This window comes from Populus nigra, chromosome 15 (genome assembly GCF_951802175.1).
Source record: "Populus nigra chromosome 15, ddPopNigr1.1, whole genome shotgun sequence".
Lineage (NCBI taxonomy): Eukaryota > Viridiplantae > Streptophyta > Magnoliopsida > Malpighiales > Salicaceae > Populus > Populus nigra.
Window position 1 is genome coordinate 14,382,592 of NC_084866.1, and position 17,020 is coordinate 14,399,611.

At 38.9% G+C, this 17,020-nt stretch overlaps 1 pseudogene; it reads right to left on the reverse strand.

The window, feature by feature from the left end:
* Positions 1–736: 736 nt before the first annotated feature.
* LOC133674013 (cadmium/zinc-transporting ATPase HMA2-like) overlaps positions 737–17,020 on the reverse strand; it is a 49,655-nt pseudogene continuing 33,371 nt past the window's right edge.

Consider the following 17,020-nt stretch of genomic DNA (forward strand, 5'->3'; position numbering starts at 1 on the left):
ATGGAAATCTCAATAAGATCGAAGTTTTCATGGATTTGAGCACAATTCTATGATTTATCATTGGTAAATCTCTAAATGGGGGTCCATAAGTTTGGGCCTCAGCTTTTGTTGGAAAAATCATACCCAACAAAGAACAAAATCACAGAAGCATCCAATGTAAGGTCCAATAAATTTTGTTAAGCAAACACCAGATTTATGATGCAGAACAGGAGACAAGATCTAAAGGAAGCACCGGTCCAAAACCTTAATGGAGCACTAGTGACAAAATTCAAAAATTAAAAATGTTAAGCAGCACAAATCGCTAATTATTAATGTACAAATATTTTAACTACAAAATAATGAAATCACAAGTTTTGTTAAGATGAGGTACAATATTGTAAATGGGGAACACTTTCATCAGTTCATTGATTCTGTTTCTGGTTACTATATGCACTTCACCAAAAGTTCCTACTTTCTTAGCTAGAGCAAAAACAATATTCACCTAGAGATCTTTATACTTGTTTGGTAATAATCTTTGCCAAGCCTCCACCAAAGTTGGTGTGTAGCGTTAATAAAATTTAGGATTCGAAATAGGAAGAACTTCGAAGTTTTTTTAATAAAGTCTATATCTCTAATAAAAACTCTATTATTAAATTCTAGACTTTTCATAAAACTTCAGAGTCATCTCTTTAATTCTCTATAGTTTTGGAATGTAATCTTATAGCTTATGCGCTTTCTCAACTTTCGGGCTAGAGCATCACCCTGAGGTGCAGATTGACATTTGAGCTCCACTTGGCACCTTCTCAACTTTAAGGGTAGAGCAACACCCTGCGGAACAGCTTGAATTTTGAGCCCCACCCTGCACCTTCTCAACTTTCACGTTTGAGCAACCACCTGAGGCACAACTTGAATTTTGAGCCCCGAACTGCAACTTCTCAACTCTCCGGCTAGAACAACATTTTTGAGTCCCACAGTGCACCTTCTCGACTTTTTTCATAGAGCAACAGTCACTGTGATTATTATGCGATGAATTCTTATTACCATGTTTATGTGAACGCAATGCACCTGATGTTTTAGTGCATTTTCCAGCATGATGTTGTGTCCCTCGTAAAAGCAGCATGCTGCTGAAGATCACCAACAAACATGTACCCAAATCGGCAAGAACAGCTGCCCAAACAAGTGGGTGACCAGCGAAAGCCAAGGCAAGGATAGCAGACTTTGTGGACATGGACATAATCACATTCTCAATAACTTTCCTAGGAGCTTTGCGAGCAAGTCGGATGGCTTTCGGGACTTTTCTAAGATCATTGAACATAAGAATCACGTGTCCTGTATCTATTGCAAGTGCCGATCTTGAAATTCCCATTGAAATGCCAATATCAGCGATAGCTAATGCAGGGGCATCATTCAGGTCATCTCCAGTCTTTGCTGCTGGCCCTTCCTTCTTAAGTTCTTTGATAATCGTAGCCTTGCCTTCAGGAAGGAGTTCTGCATGAACTACTTCAGGCGCATGATCTAGATGCACATGGCATTAATTTTACTTCCATGTCAGTTTGAAGTGAAACGCAAATAGACTAGAAAGTAGATATGATTATGGATAAGAGCTTCGCCTGTTCTTGTGCATACATAGCAGCCGCTTCAGTATCTCCTGTAAGCATAGCAGTTCTAATGCCTAATGATGACTTCAGTTCCTTGATGGCCTCTGCAACCCCTGTCCTGCAGCTGTCAGAGAGACTGAAAATCCCAGCAAGAGTTGCTCCATAGTACACGTATCCAACGGTCTTTCCTGTTTTCTTATCGCCTTCTATTGCTGGCACTATAAGAGCAAAGCACCCAAGCATTTAGAACACCTCGAAAGTCCAGTTCTACCGGTTTGTTACTAGGATACAAAGGCTTTTTACCTGTTCCGGAAGCTCTGTGAGCAATCTTTCTGTTACCAATATATATATTTTTCACTTCAATTTTCCTTGGATTCCTTCTCCAGGAAAATCTTGAAATTCCTCTACATCCTCAGGCTTTGGTTCTATTGAATGCCACCTTCCATAGTCAACTAGCGCAGCTGCCATTGGATGACATGATTTACTCTCGATGCTTTATACCCTGAGAAACTTGCATAAACATTAGTTGCCAGTGAAGAGTAAAGGTCGCCATAATTGAAGAATTATAGACCAAGTCTTTACCAATAAAGCAATGTGTATAAGCTGATATCATCGCAGAGATGTTGGAAATCTGTGACAACAAATTCACCTCTTGTTAAGGAACCGGTTTTGTCGAAAGCGCCCCGCCCCCCCCCCCCCCCCCCCCCCCCCCCGCGATCAGAAGACCAGCTGTTGCTGCTGCCCTTGCAAGTGCACCAAAAATTGCGACTGGTGTAGACAGGATAAGAGCACATGGACATGCACTGACTAAAACAACCAGTTCTAAGTAAAACCAGTGATCACGGTTATGAACTCGTAATGCTAGTGGAATCACTGCTACGCCAGCCGGCATGAATATCCCCGCTGCAAAATCTGAACAATGAACTAAAATGAAAACTTAACACTGACATTACCTGAAAGTGATAAATACCCCATTACCACCAAAGCCAGAATGCATTCAAAAACAATTCAAAGAGTGTCAGAGAGAAGTATTGACACCATTTAAGTTAATAGTTCCAACCCACACTACGGAATCCACTTGTTTGGCAACAGGAAATGACTCTACAGTTAAAGTTTTCTCATCCACTTCACAATTTTCTCCATCAATTGGTATAGCTTCACCAGCCTTAACTGCAAGAACAGTGTTTAACATGACCTCATCAGCATCTACTTCTTCCCTAGTAAACTATGACTGCTTTCTGAGGAGCTATGCTCATCAATGATGACATCACAGCATTGGCCTGAGACATTGTAGTTTCAGAAGAATTAAGGATCCAACTTAATTTGTATGTATAGTGAAATTCATTTTCATTCTGTAACAGCATCCATAATCAGCAAATTAGTTCTTAGGCTTTTGATGTAGGCAGATACTATGATGGTTATAAACAGTGAGTTGCAGATCTGCCACAGCTGGGCAATTTAGAAAGCATAGCATACTCTTTTATGAATTAATGGGATAGAGCTAAGCTAAAGAACATGCATGATCACACCAAACAACTAGCCAGACGGGAAAACACAACTTTTAATTCTACCATTAAATCAAGCTCAATGTAGTCAAGAGATTCTACAAGCCCAAATATATAAGGGTTCGTTTGCTTGATTTTTGTATGAGACGCAAAGAAAGCGCCAAAACTATACAAAAAAAAAGGAGACCTTCCAGGCTGAAAGAAGGTGGAGGTCAGAAGGATTTCATAGCTTCGTATGTCACAGAGTCTGTGTGGGTGAAATATATTCAACAACTGATGTTCGATCGTTTCGTGTGAAGATCACACTCTAGCGCGGAAAAGCAGATTTGGCGTCTTCACAGTTTTGTTACCATGTATACTAGCAGCTCCATTCTATTCATTTCGTATGTGAAGTGGATGGTAAGATTTTTTTTTAATTACATCAATTTTTTTTATTTGTTATTTTTAATAAATATATGTAACTAACAACAATTTTCTCTTACAAGCTACTATTCTTGGACGCGAACCAAGCCTGGTGGTGCTTTTGTGGAAACGCATGTGCATACTGATGACTACCAAAAAAGGGTGCAACAACTCATGGATAGCCGATCTCAGCACTTTGTGGTATATTGTTTTCAACCATATTTTTCTTAAGTTATTAATTTTTGACCTTTTTTTTCAATATACATATAACATCAGGTTGAAGAAGAGATATAGTGACGATCCTTTGATTCATCCAAATCTCGATCCGGATTTGTGATTGAAGATATGATCGTTCGGTGGACCTGATAGAAACCGGGTGTAAAGAGTTTCTAACACTACATCTGAGTTTTTGTAGACGACCAATGATGTCTCAATTGTTGGATGCTCACAATCGATTCTAAGCACTTTAGAGTTCGAGGTTATTTTAGACCAACGAGTTAAAGATCGGATGACCCATTTTGCTACTAATTATGAATGATTCAGTGTTAAGACGGTTGAACTCTACCAATTGATAATGGAGATGAGATCGCATATAGGTGGTACAAGTGCTCCCTCTTATTTGCCTTGTTCACACGTGTGCGGCATCGCGACGATCGTTCACCCTCTCAGGTAATTGTATAGGTATCTGGAAAATATGTGTAGACAAAGAATTCTTGTCTTTTATCAGTGAAAAAAAAAGAATGGGAGTCGTCACCTAGTATTTTGGTCACTAGGAACCCTAACTGGTCTTAAAGATCGGGTACGGGGACTGGTTGTGTAAAGGGAAGGTATTATCACCCCTAAATATGTAAGCTGCATTGTTTAATTATCTGATATATCCTATGTTTTATAGTATTTCTAATTTGTTGGTCCGTCTATGGTTTAAGTAAAGTTCTTCTCGGTAAGGAGATCCTTATCTCATTGGGTAAAACCTAACAATTCTACGTCGTAAAAAAATATACCCTTTTTAACGAGAATACATTTTACGTATAAAATTGTAAGCTCAGATACTAAAAGGAAACAAAATATTTTTTTTAAATTTGTTTTGAAATATTGGCCTAGTTCTCGTGACTTTAATAAACTAGTTATTAAAAACAAAATGCATGTTAAAATAATTTTTTTGAATTTTTGTTATATGAAAATATGATATGATTTTTTATTTGAGAGACTTGGTCGTATGCATGAAAACAAAAACATATTTTTATTTATTTATTTTCCAATGTTTTGATGAAAATCGGGTATTTTAAAACTGGATTTGTATTTTTACGATATAAAAATACAAACCAATATTAAGCAAAATTCAGTAGAAAAATACACGGGAAAGTCATAAATTTTCAAAAATATTATAAAAAAGGGACTGGGTCGGACACGACCTAGTCATTTTAGGCTGGGCCGGCACTGCCCAACCCAGTAAACAGTGGAGAGAATTAATTGACTCTCAACTGTTCATGTGAACACTAGAGAGAATTAATTCACTCTCCACTGTTCACGTAGAACAGTGAAGAAGCTCTGGATGCAGGAGAACGAGAGGAGAAGAATAGAGGACCGGGTCCTGACCGGCCTCCTTTGAAGATGGGCTATGTCCGGACCTAAAAAAAGAACTGGGCCTAGATGCACCCTAAAGAAACTAGGTCGTGAGTCCGGACCCAAAGGAGCTGGGTCCAGACCGGCTCCAAGAAAGATGGGCTGTGTTCGGACCCAAAGAAGAATTGGGTCTAGACTTGCCCCAAAGAAACTAGGCCGCAGGTCCGGACCCAAAAAGAGATGGGTCCAGATTGGCCTCAAGACAAAATGGGCCCTGGTCAGGTCCCAAATGAAGTTGGGTCCTGATTGGCCCCCAAGGAAATGGGGCCGAGGTCAGTACGCAATAGGGAGCTGGGTCCAGACCGGCCCCAAAGGAGAATGGGTTGCTATCAGGACCCAAAGGAAGTTGGGTCCAACCCAGCTCCAAGGTAAAACGGGTCGTGGTCAGGACTCAAAGGGAGTTGGGTCTAGACCAGCCCCAAGGCAAAATGGGCCGCGTGTCAGGACCTAAAAAGAGTTGGGTCCAGACCGGCCTCAAGGCAAAACTAGGCCGAAGTCAAGACCCACAGGGGAATTGGGTACCGACCAGCTCCAAGGACAAATGAGCTGCTTGTCTTGACCCAAATGGGACTGGGTCCAGCCGACCCTAGTGTTGTAACCCATTTTTGGGTCCCCATATAAAAATAATAAAATAATATAAATATAAATATAAATATAAATATAAATATAAATATAAATATATGGTTGGAAGAAATTGGAAAAATAATAATAACAGTGGAGGGTGGAGTGCTCAGAAAATGGTCAGAAAAAAATTGATTAAATAGGTTCAAAAATACAAGGATTGAAATTTTTACAATTTATACTTGAATGATGAGAGCCCTGTTGGAAAAGAAAATTCAATTGGAGGAGAAAAGTCCAAAATTAGATGTTTATAGACTCAATTGGATTTTATTGAAGGTTCAATTGAATTTATATAGGGTTTGATGGCAAGAAAAATTGATTTTTAAGTCAATTTAGGCTTTAATTGGAAGAAATTAAAGTTCAGGGGTCAAATTATAATTTTAAAGAGTTGATTTGGTCAAATCAGGGGTTTAATTGCATAAATATTGAAGTTTGGTGGCCAATTAGGGACTTCATGGCATAAATCCAAAACCAAGGATCAAACTGGAAAAGACGCGTAAATATAGGGACTGAAATTGATCTAATCAGGGACCAAATTGAAGAAATTTAAAGTTTATTAATCAATTGAGGGTCAAAATGCACAAATTCAAAACCAAGGACTAAAGTGAAAAAGGCGGCCAACTATAGGGGCGGCGATTGAAGTTGGCAGGGATGCAATTGAATTGATTCTTAAAATCAAAATTACATTTGAGGACTTAAATGAACAAAGAATAAATTGAGGACTGATTTGGAAGTTGACGTGTTGGCGCCATGTTTAAATGAAACGGCGTGTTTTGTCCAAAATGACACCGTTTCATGTTAAAAAAAAGAGAGAACAGAACGATGTCGTTTTGAGCGACACTGTTCCTCCTTCTTCTTCCCTGGATGTGCAGCAGGGGAAGAAAAAAGCTTTTGTTTTTTTTCTTCTTTACTCCTTCCTACCGCGTGCTTTGCCAAAATCCAAAGCCCGACGCCCCCTCATAATGAGAAACCCAGAGGCCGTGCCATGCAAGCGATGCCCGTTGGTCAACTTGCCTGGTGCTGTGGTAAGGTAGGCAGACCCTGCTCCCCATGCGCGCGATAGGGTGACAATAGGGACGCCCCTGCTCCCTTTTGCCCTATAAATACCACTCAACTCCAATAGTAAGAGGGGGGACGAAAAGAAAGGAAGAGGGACAAAATAGGAGAAAACGGAGAGAAGAAGAAAACGAAAGGAGACGAGAGAGAGAAAGGAAGGAAAGAATACGGGGAAGCTTGTAACAGGGGAGGGAATTTAAGAGAAAAATAAACAGGGAGTGTAGAAAGGGAAGACACTTGATAATGAAGAGAAGAGAAAGCAAAACGAAATACCGAAGGGAGTGAACAGTCGCGTCTCGCCACTGCTGGAGCTGCCATCCGTGAGCCACGACACCGCCACCAGCCTCCATTGCAGCACCGCCAGCGAAGCAGCCAGACCAGTAAGGCACCGCCTCCTCTATGTCAGGCATAGTTTTAAAACCCGACCCGGTCATTGACCCAGTCGACCCTCCGGGTCACGGGTCAGATGGGTTGACCCGGGTTAACCCAAAAAAACCTATAAAAAACAATATGGGGTAACTCTGTCATGTTTTAACTATTATGTGCTGGATGAGATGAATTGCAAGGCTAGTGCTCCTAAATTGATGTAGTACAGCACATGAGAGAATAGTAGATTATATAAGGGATATATATTGTTGGAATGCGATGCAAATATTGCTATTTTTCTCCTTTCCCTTATTCTCAACTGAGTACTGGAAGATAGGGAGCCTCTTCATGAATCCATTTTGTGATTTATCAAAAACAGCCTAATCATTGTGACAAAAGTTGATTGTTGTCACTTCTTTCAAGATTTAATCAAACTCTGTCCAAAAGCAGTACAATTTCATAGTAGGCAAAGCTGGGGAAGAAAAAGGGAAAATGAAAATCTGTTCAACCAATTTATTCGAGTCAAGTTTTATTTGAAAATGAAAGAACAATAAGTTTATAATTTGAAGAAGAAAACGGAAAGGCAACTAAAAACATCTTACTTTTATGCACATCTGTAATATTACTTGATATACCGTAAAAACTACAAATCACTTGGGTTGTATTTGTGCAAAGAATCTTGTCTAAGCTATGTCAAGTCCAACTGAGTGATGTCAAACTTCTGTGGTTGATATCCCTGAGTGGAAGGTATATGAGCTACGTTGTAAATATATACATGCCAGTTTGAGGTTATCATATTTGTGTGACTGGTGGTGACTTAAATTGATATCATCGTGTGCTGGGGTGCTAGCTAGCTAGGCTTTCAGGGATACCACAGACAGATTTATTTGGTGAATAGTCAATATAGTTCTCTATCTGTTGAATTTTTCCTGCATATAAAGCTGAACATTGAGGCATCAAAATCTTCTATTTTTGTAGGAGCTTTTAGCGAAGGAACTACCAGATTTTTCCTGAATTTTTCCTGCATATAAAGCTGAACATTGAGGCATCAAAAAAACCCAAAAAAAAATTAACCCGGGTCTCAGCCGGGTGTGGCCGGGCCGGCCGGGTCCCGGGTCGACCCTCCGGGTTGACCGGGTCTGGCCGGGCCAATTCCCAGCCTGTTTTTTGCTTAGACCCGGCCCGGCCACAGGCCCGAGTCACGGGTTGACCCGCCAGGCCGGGCCGGGTCTTAAAACACTGATGCCAGGTAACTCTTCATTTTCAGCTTAATTTTCTCCTGCATATTCGTTCTGCATGCAGGAGGACGGGAGGGAGAAAATAATTCCCCTTCTTGTTTTTACTTGCTGGGCCAGGTCGGTTCTGGCCCAACCCTGATTTCTGGGCCAGGTCCGGCCCAAACCAAAAGAAGCAGAGAGAACCGTGGGCTGAGAGCAGCCCAACCCTTTTGGGCCGAGTCCGGCCCAACCCACACACACACACACACACACACACACACACACACACACACACATATATATATATATATATATATATATGTATATTAAAAATTCTGAAAAATCCTTTAAAAAAATTTGTTGATTTTCCCGTATATTTTTTTTATCAAATTTGCTTAATACTGATTTTTATTTTTATACCATAAAGATACAAATCCGGTATTAAAATTTCTGGTTTTCGTCAAAACATTGCAAAAAATTTATATAAAAAAAAGATAATTTGTTTTCCATGTATACGACCAAGTCTCTCAAAGATAAGAAAAATCATCACATCGTATTTTCATACAACAAAAAAATCATATTGTTTTTATGCATAAAACACAAAAAAATTCAAAAAAGGTTTTAGCATGCTCTTTGACTTTAATAACAAGTTTGTTATAGCCATGAGAACTAGGCCAATATTTTAAAAATTCTAAAAAGATATTTGTCTTCTTTTAGTATCTAGGATTATGAATTTATATGTAAAACGTATCCCTGATATTAAAAATATAGTTTTTTTTATATAGACGTTAGAACGGCTAGGTTTTTACCCAATAAGATAAGGACCTCCTTACTGAGGAGGACTTTTCTTGAACCATAGACAGACCAACAATTAGAAATGTAATAACACCTTAGCTTTTTATCAAACAATCAAACAATGCAGCTTACCTTAGGTAAGATGTTTTTGGGGTGCTAATACCTTCTCTTTATGCAATTAGTCCCCGTACCCGATCTCTTAGACCAATTAGGGTTCCTAGTGATCAAAATACTTGGTGTCGACTCCCATTCCATTTTCCACCGATAAAAGACAAGAATTTCTTATCTCTCCATATTTGCCAAATAGATACATTTAGATTGAAGTGGAATATTCACTGCGATGCCGCACACGTGTGACACCTAGAAAAAAAATTGTGTCATGGTCCGGACCCAATGAAATTGAGTCCCGACCAGCCCTAAGGGCAGCGGGCATGGTGGCTATGACTGGTTACTGAGTAACCAATGAATTATAATTAGTAAATTATTGTGCTCTTGCACAGTAACCGACAAATTATTTCTTGCATTGCAGAAACGTGCACAGTGCATGTTCTCTATGCTAGGAAAATAAAACCAGAAAAAACAAAAGTGAGAGGGGAGGGCTTTACTTAGGTCGCCGATGGCTGAAGGCAGCTGCCCAGGCGGCAGGTGGTAGTCCAAGACGGTGTTTCTCCTTTTTTCTTTGTGTGTTTATTAATTTTTGTTTTCTCTTATCTTCTCTTGTTTTTTTTTTGTTCCTTCCTTTCTGCCTTTCTCTCTCCCTCTCCTTTCACTCTATGTAATCTTCTCTTTTTCTTCCCTATGTTTTTCCCGTTCCTCTAAAATTTCTCCTCCACGTCTGATTTTATTTTCTATTGCTCTTTCCGCCCCCACTCTGTATCTAGTTCTCCCCCTATATTTATAGAAGGCAAGGGGAGAGGGCCTCCCTACCCAGTCTAAGTGCAATTCTCTCCAAACCTTTGTTTAGATTATTTAAATTGGGCTCCTTTTTGTTTGCAATTTGAATAAATTCTGACCCATGCCCGGTGTGTATGCTTTGCAGGCAAACCCACCAGATCCATCAAAGATTTGTGAAGAAGATATCATTGGTGTCACAATACTTTTGTTGACATGCTCTTATTTAGGTCAGGAATTTGTTCGAGTTGGCTACTATGTGAACAATGATTACGAAGATGAGTAGCTTAGAAAGGAACCTCCACCTAAAGTCTTGATTGATAAGGTCCAAAGAAACATCCTATTTGATAAACCCAGGGTTACTATTTAGGTCAGAAATCATTTTAACATCGGTTTAAAGCAAACTCATTTTGAAAAAATTCAAGTGATTCCTAAAGATAATTTTTTAGAAGTGATGAAAACTTTTATTTTGCTTTTGGTGAAAATGTGAAGTGATGTTTGTTTGGTTCAAAATTTAAACTTTAATTTGAGGGTTACGGAGAACCAATTTTCAAAGCATTCATTTTATTTGCATGAATAATGATCTAGTTTGCATGAGAAAGCACTGCCTACCAATCTAGATTGCTTGCCTTTAATAAAAAAGGGCTTGATTATGTATGTAATGTAGGCTTTGGCTCTTGGCTATGAAAAAAAGGATATTGGTAGGCTCAAAAGATGTTTAAGGGATTTCAAGACTAAGGATCACTTGTGCTTGTTTCTTAACCTTTGTCATTTGAATTTATTTATGAAATGATCTATCGTGCCCCCCAGTGTTGGGTTTGGGTTATTTGTTTGTTTTTTTTCTTTCTTCACTTGGTTGAGCATTATCATCTCAGTTATGTTTTGAAAGCTCAAATCTTTTAGACCTTTTTGGAATTTTTTGATGCCCCTCCAGCTTTGTTTGGACACCTATGATCATTAAGAATTTTCTTTCATGCCCTTCAGTGTTGTTTGGGGCACACTTTCAATCATCGAGGTTTTTTATATATCTCTTGCACTTGCCCCCCTAACGTGGGGTGTGATCCTAGCCAAAGTTATTTCCAAAAAAACATTACTAGGCTTAAGAGGGGTCTGCAAATGATATATTTTACCATCGTGAATAGATTATCAAAGAAGGCCTTTCCTCACCTCAAATACATGTATTTAGGATCAGTAAGCCTTGCTTTCATGTGAGTATGCAACTGATTTCTCATTATTCATTCAAATAAAACTCAGCTTTCGAGTCACCTCATGATTGTTTTCAGGTTTTCTAGGTGTATGGTTACCTTTTTAAGGAATCACTTGAATTTCCAGAACATGTTTGTTTGGACAAATATTAATATGATTTTTGTTTTTTGTACTAAACTTTAAATTCCTAAAACATTCTTGTGAACATGTGAGATCATGCATAGTTTGGAAGAAAAGGGAAAAAAAAACACCAAAGGATTCTTGGTGCAGTGGCTTCTTAAGTTTAGTGCATGAAATAGTAACAAGAATGAAGGCATATTATGAACAGAAGAACACACATGATTTATTAACAAGATAAGATTGACAAAGAAGGTCTTGTGGCATTATGAGCCAAATCGCCAATAAGACTAAAAACAGGTTGAAATATGACAAAATCAAAATAACTTTACAAGCATGATCAAACAAAGACAAGTTATTTTGGACACACTAAGGGCACGCTTCACCATTCACTTATGTGGTAGAACTCCATCCTTCACACATTTCCTTCTTCACATCCTGCTCTTGCCATCTACAAATTGAGGCTTCCTAGGCATTCTGCCTCTTGGGCATTTTTGATCCATCGCTTCAAGCATGATTAGGCAAAAGGGTTCGTGTTCGTATTAGGAGTGTCTTCAAATGTTATCCACCCTGCCTTGATTAATTGCAAAAGCTTTCTCTTAAAGGCATTGCAGGTATGGATGTGATATCCAGCAACAACAGCATGATATTCACAAGTGAGTTCTGGCTTGTACCAACTAGGGTAAGGTGGCTGCATAGGCGTCAGAGGTTCGGGGCTACATGCCCGATGCTTAATAGCTTCTAGTACATCTCATTCAGGGATAACGGTAATGGAGGTAGTTGTTCTTAGACCCTTTATTAATTTTCAATTTGGCTTGAAAGTTTTGGGGATCAGGTTTTTTTATGCTGACAATTTGGGATGTGGTGTTGTAGTTTTGGGATGATTTTTTCCTACCCCTTTAGCCATCTCCAATGTCGCGGGGTGTCACGCCACGGTGTCGTCTGGTGACGGCGGAGGCTTTTGTTGTGCCTTATATGTAAGGTGTAGTGTTGGGAAGAGTTTTTTTAGATTTGATCATGAAATTATGATTAGGTTTCAGGAGTCGTCACCTAGTATTATGGTTAGTAGGAACTTATAATCTGCGAGAGTCTAGGAAAGAGACTGGTTGTGCAAGAGAAAGACGCGTCACCCTCAGTGCACCCTACCTAAGGTAAGCTGCATTGTTGTTTGATTGTTTTTCTAGGTTGGGTTTCTATTTGTTGGTCTTTTCTAAGGTTCAAGATAGATCTCTCTTCATGAGAAAGTCTCTACCTTATTGGGTTAAATCCTAACCATTCTAAAGTCTGAATTTAGCATCACATTTTCTACACCTTGTATCTTTAATACCTGAGAGTGTATTTTATTGTGTAATTTTACACTTCATAGATATTAAAGTCTATATTTGGACCAAAAAAAAGATTGGAAAATGTTTTTTGACATTTTGGCCAAACCTTAATGGATGAACATAAACTGGTTATGATATCCATTTTTTTTTTCAAAACATGAGAAAGATGCAATTTTTGTCTTTTTAAGAAAATATGCTTGGACAATTTTAGGATTTGGCCGTATGCATGAAAAACAAGTATTTTTTTGAAAGAGAAATTAATTTAAAAGTTTTGAAATTGTTTTTGAATGTTTTTTGAAATTGTTTTTAGAGAAGTTTCAAAGAAAACCAGGTATTTTAATACTAGATCTGTATCTTACAATGTAAGTATACAAACCTGATATTTTGCAAAATTGCTGGAAAAATATGTGAGAAAATCACAAAGTTTTGAAAGGATTTTTTTGAATTTCTTTTGTTTAAAAAACATTAATAATAATAATAATAATAATAATATATAAAATATAAAATATTATTATATTAATATATTATAAAATATGTAGACAGGGCCGAGCCCAGGAAGTGAAGTTGGGCTGATGTCGAACCAAAAGGGGGTGGGCCGATCCCGGTCCAACATGTATGTTTTCTTTTTATGTATGGGCCGGTACGAGCCCAACCATTTGAGTTGGACCAGAAGCAGCTCATACCAAAGTCCACTGTTGCATGAACAGTGGACGTGAATTATAATTCACGACCACTGTTCCTGCATGAACAGTAGGACGTGAATTATAATTCACGTATATTGTTCACGCAGTGAACAGGGAAGAAGAAGAAGAACAAGAAAAAGGAGAAGAAGAAGAACAAGAAGAAGAAGAACAAGAAGAAGAAGAAGGAAAGAAGGGGGGCTCACCTGGCTGAAGGGTCGTGGCTGTTGTCATTGGTCTGGCTGAGGATGGTGGAAGAGTTGGTGGCACTCGAAGGAGTTGCTGCTGCTCATGTTACAGGAGCTGCCGCTATCGTGGTTGGTGCTGGAGTTGCTAACGGTTGGAGCTGTTGGAGTCGCCGCTATGACGAGAGAGTCGCCACCCCTAGTGCTGTTGGTAAGGATGAAAGCCCTTGAAAAAGGTGGTTGCTGCCTTCGCTGCTGCTGTTGAGGTTGCGGTGGCAGAGAAAAAGAAAGATGAAACAGGTTTGCAGGAGAGAGAGAGGGGGGGGGGGAGCAGCGGTGGCTCCTGGTGGGACCCAAATTTCTCCTCCTTCAGACCCTAAAATCCATCTCTATTTATAGACGGTGGAAGAGGAAAATCTTATCTACACTGGGGAAAACTTGCAGCCCTTAATTCAGTTGGAAAGGATCCCAACTGTTGGTTCAAAATAGACATCCTGAGTTGTCAAATTTGCAGGAAAAGGCTGATTGAGTTGGCCCCTTTAGGCTGGCACCGACGCCGATGGGTTATTATTCAGCCTGAACGGGCCATATAGAGCTGTAGAGAAATTTTAGAGGATCATTTGCGTGCAAGATTTGTCAACTTTGATGGACCTTAGGTGCATTAAATACACCTGCAAAGTAGCCTCCCTAAGTTGTTATTTCAGAGAAAATTAAAGAAGAAGCTGAATAGTACCGAAGTTCTTTTTTGGCCAAAGTTCATTTCAGTCCTCCCTCTTTAAATTTGATTTAATTTCACCCCTAATTGACTCTATACTTTTGATTTAGTGCAATTTAGCCCCTTCCGAACTTGACTTAGAACCCCGAATTCACGTGCATTTTGCACTGTGGTCTTTGGTCTCGGTTTTATGCAATTTAACCCCTAATTAACCATTAAACTTTCAATTTTTTCAATTTCACGCCCAGTTTTGGTTAATTAAGCCCCTATAGTTTGGCGCCTTTTACAGATTGGTCCTTGGCTTTGAATTTGGTCAATTTAACCCTCAATTGACCCCAAAACTTCAATTTTCTTGCAATTTGGCCCCTGATTTCAATCAATTAACTTGGTAAAAATTAAATTTGATTTCTTAAAATTCCTGTTGTTACCTATTTTTGGGTTAAAAAAAAAGAGAAAATACAAAAAAATATATCAAAAAATATTTGGAAGAAATCCAAAAAATAATAAGAGCGAGAAAAAGATGTTGGAATACTGAGAAAGGCCAAAATTAATTGTGGAGGTTCAAAAATACAAAAAAGTTGAAATTTAACAGTATATTTTTTTACTGATAAGAGCCCTATTCACAAAGAAAAGTCTAAAATCAGATGTTTATACACTCAATTAAATTTTATCTAAGGTTTAATTGAATTTATAGAGGGTTGGATTGTAAGAAAAATTGATTTTTAAGTCAATTTAAGCTTTTATTGGAAGAAATTAAAGTTTTGGGGTCTAATTATAATTTTGAAGAGTTGATTTGATCAAATCAAGGGCTTAATTGCATAATTATTGAAGTTCGATGGCCAATTAGGGAGTTAATTGAAACAATCCGAATCAAAGGACCAAACCAAAAAAGGTGTTAAAATCAAGGGATCCAATTACAACTTTTCCAGGGGGCTTGATTACAAAATTGTAAAAACATTCAAGGACCAAACCAGAAATATCTTTTTGAAATTGAAAACGGCGCCGTTTCATTAAGAATTACCTGCACTGTTCATGGTCTTCTTCAAAAGAAAAAACGGCTGGTTATGAAGAGACAAGGGAGGCGTTTTTTGCAACAGTAGAGCTGCTTCAGGGGAGCATGTCTCACGCCAACCGTTACCAACTTACCATTACTTCAGCAAGAACGTTCCTAGAAAACGCATACATTCTCTGGCTATAAAAGCCAGAGATGAGAGGACCCGAGGGAGGGAAAAACAACGAGACAGGGGGAAGAAAGAAAAGGAGAGAGAACAGTGAGAAATAAAAAAGCAGAGGGGGACGTAAGGAAGAACTATGCAACAGAGGGGGGAAAGAAAAACAGTGGAGGGGGAACGTAAGGAAGAGAAAAAGACGATATAGAGAGGGAGGGAGAGAGCTGAAGAAAAAAAAATGGAGGCTCACGCCTCTGCACAGAGGGAGAAGAGCCACCGCCACCGCCCACAGCAACTCCACCAGCCAGCAACCTCCACAGCAGCACACATGACAACAACACCGTGAGAAACAGAAGAAGAAAATAGAAACAGAGGAGAACAGAGCAGAAGAAAAAACGCAGAGAAGAAGAAGAAGAAAGGCTGACCACAGTCCAAGCCATTCTCCGGTCAGCAACCGCCAGCAGCACCGCTTTCAGAGCCACCGCAGCACACACGAGAACAGCACCGTGAGAAACAGAAGAAGAAAACAGAAACAGTGGAGAACAGAGCAGAAGAAAAAAAGTAGAGAAGAAGAAGAAGAAAGGCCGACCACCGTCCAAGCCATTCTCCGGTCAGCAACCGCCAGCAGCACCTCCTGCAGAGCCACCACATGTTATCCCTCTTCCCCTTCCCTTTCTTCTTCTTCTTCACACCGGTCTCCAGTGTTCGGCTAAGGAACAGTGGAGAGTGAATTATAATTCACTCTCCACTGTTCACGTAGCATGTGAACAGTGGAGAGCCACTGTTCATAGCTGGCAAATTCCGGCCCGGCCCACGTCAAAATAATGGAGCCGGGTCCGGCCTAATCCAATAAAAAACATTTCAGAAAATTTGTGATTTTTCCGAGTATTTTTCTACTGAGTTTTTCTTAATATTGGTTTGTGTTTTTATACCATAAAGATATAAATCTAGTATTAAAATAACTGGTTTTCATCAAAACATTTAAAAATAAAAAATAAAAAATAATAATTTTTTTTTGTTTTTATGCATACGACCAAGTCTCTCAAAGAAAAAAAAATCATATCATATTTTCATACAACAAAAATTCAAAAAATAGGTATTAGCATGCATTTTGGCCTTAATAACCAGTTTATTAAAGTCACGAGAACTAGGCCAATATTTCAAAAATTCAAAAAAAAATTATTTTGTTTTCTTATACGTAAGATATATTCCGGATATTAAATTCTTTTGTTGAGGTTAGAATAGTTAGGTTTTACCCGATAAGATAAGGATCTCATTACCGAGGAGAACTTTTCTTAAATCATAGACGAACCAACAACTACAAAACATGACAAGATCTTAGATTTTATCAGATAATAAAACAATGCAGTCTACCTAAGGTAGGGTGTATTTGGGGTGCTAATACCTTTATTTACGCAATCAGTCCCCGTACCCGATCCATGAGACCAGTTAGGGTTCCCAATGACCAAAATACTAGGTGGCGACTCCCATTCCATTTTTCCACTAATAAAAGACAAGAATTCCTTGTCTCTCCATATTTGCCAGATAGATAGATAATACATTTTTTAGA